This window comes from Melopsittacus undulatus, unplaced genomic scaffold (assembly GCF_012275295.1).
Source record: "Melopsittacus undulatus isolate bMelUnd1 unplaced genomic scaffold, bMelUnd1.mat.Z mat_scaffold_184_arrow_ctg1, whole genome shotgun sequence".
In the NCBI taxonomy this organism is placed as follows: Eukaryota; Metazoa; Chordata; class Aves; order Psittaciformes; family Psittaculidae; genus Melopsittacus; species Melopsittacus undulatus.
Window position 1 is genome coordinate 76,993 of NW_022994141.1, and position 2,383 is coordinate 79,375.

Here is a 2,383-nt window from a genome sequence, read left to right on the forward strand (position 1 = left end):
TCTGAGGTCTTGCTTCTTCTGAGTCAGATCTATTTATGAGGAATATCTGGCCCCAACTCGTGGAAGTCTACCCAGAAGAAAATTAGCAGTGGTTAGGTAAAAGGTAATTTTGGCAGGGATCAGCAGGACTATGGACTCATGATCTACCTACACAAGAAACCCACCAGCTCAAAAGAAGAGACAGACTGAGCATGAGTGCCTGATTAGCATTGAGAGGCAAGAGGGCGTTTTAGCCAATAAGGCATAGAATACTAGTGAATGAACAAATTGTGTAACTCAGCTCATGGATATTGATTTCTTCCTTTGTCAAAATATATAAATAGCTTAAAGTTAAAATCATGGGAGTGCTTGATTCGTGAAGACTTCCACCGAGCACTCAGAGCAGAATAAACAGTGTCTTCTTTCTAAACTAGACTCTGTGCCTTTGTTTAGAAAGCCCCAAAATGTCAACAATTTTTTCTGTCTCACAGTCTTCTGCCCCATCCTTGGAAGTGCTCAAGGCCAGGTTGGATAGGGCTCTGATCTAATAAAAGAAGTCCCTGCCACAGCAGGGGGTGTTGGACTGGTTGATCTTTGAAGGTCCCTTTCAATACAAACCATTCTAGGGTTTTAGGGTTCTAGTCTGGTCAGCAGCCAATACTGGATAGATAGGCTAATCCCCACAGAAGAGAAAAATCTCAGCTTCATTTTCAGAATATTTAATGAGAAATGTTTTTTTCCTTCTTAGTTGCAACCTGAATGTTTTAATGTGTACCAGGTGCAAGCGCCCATGTGCTGTCAGCACCACCAGCATTGAGGTGGAGCCTGGGCGTCCCCTGTGAGGAGCAGCCAGTGCTGCCTGGTGCCGGACACAGCTGCTTCCAAGCCAGCTCCAACGGCCCCACCGCAGGGCAGAGCTGAGCCCCTCAGCCACGGGCAGGCGCCTTGGGAAAAGCCTGGGTAAGGATGGGCAAACGGTGCCCGGCAATGTTTTAACGTTTTTAACATTAAATTAACGCTTCCCCAAGTCATGTCTGTTTTGCCTAAGTGTGCCACAGAATGCTACTGCAAACTCCTTTCAACCTACCTTTAATTTCAGTGAAAAAATGTCAGAACAATCAAAGCTAGCAGATAAATACCAGGATACATGCAAATGTTGAAAGACAAGGTTAAGTACATAAAAACGAAAATGCAAACAGGAAAACTTGATGACTAGTCCCATTCCTGAAATGTGTCCTGAAATATATCCCAGTATACTGAAATCTAGACAACATTTTCAGACAAAATGTTTCCAAGTATTTCAAGCCTGCTACTGAAGAAAACAAAATAATCCTATTAAATGTCTTCGCCTGCCGTTATTGTACAACACAGTTTTGAAGCAATGACATTTTCTCCAAACTCTGTAATGAGACATTACCAGCTTCTGTGCATCTGCCACTGCTGGTCACCTAAGCTGTCCTAGGTCATCTCAAAAGTTGACTTACTTGCAAGAAATGACTAAAACATCTGAGAATCCATTACCAGTTTATGGAAACCTTGGGGAGTTGAAACCTGAATTCAGGCCTGGACTAAATCAGAAGAAGAAGGAAGTACAGAACCCGAGGAATTAATTGTGTTATAATGTTGTTGCGACCTGAAGATGCAGGGAGAGAAGAGAGTACACTGTAAGGATCTCAGCCCTTCCCCTCAGTCCTTCACCTTTTACTACTACTCAGGATGCTTTAGCTGCTGTTCAGCTTTACGGGACTGCTCCATCCTTTTTATGGGATTGGACAACTGGTAACATATTTTGAAAGATCCCTTGCCAGTGCATTTTGACAGACTACTTGCCAACTTCACTTTAAGCTCCAAATTAGAAGCAACCCCGTTTTTTATTTATGGCACTCTATATCTCAGTTTGGTGCTATTCATGTTAACGTTACATTATTTGCATTATGAATGTCATCTCTCTTGGTGGAATTAGGATGTCTGATAACAGAATGACTGTACAGCAACACAGCAAAAATGCTATATGGAAATAAAATATTAATACAACTGTATTTGTGATCATTAGTTTAAAAAGCACATTTCAAGTACCTAGATGTTACAATGCAGTCAAAATATAGCTTTTTTGTTTTAGGGAACTAAGACTTTTATTACAATCATGGCAGCACGTGCAGTTTCTTTGTTATTTTTAATCAAAACAGCTTCAGTGTTTGAGGTGTTCAGCAGAGAACTAGGAAATTTACAGGTAACACAAAAATAATGGAGGGCTTGATTTTATATGATTGTGGTTTGCAGGAGGGGAGAGACAACAGAAAAACCTGGTGATGCATTAATAACAGCTCCACTGCACAGCTTCTAAACGTCCTGCCTGTCAGCCAAAGTAAGACCCACAAGAAAGGAGCAGAAAGTAAGCACATAG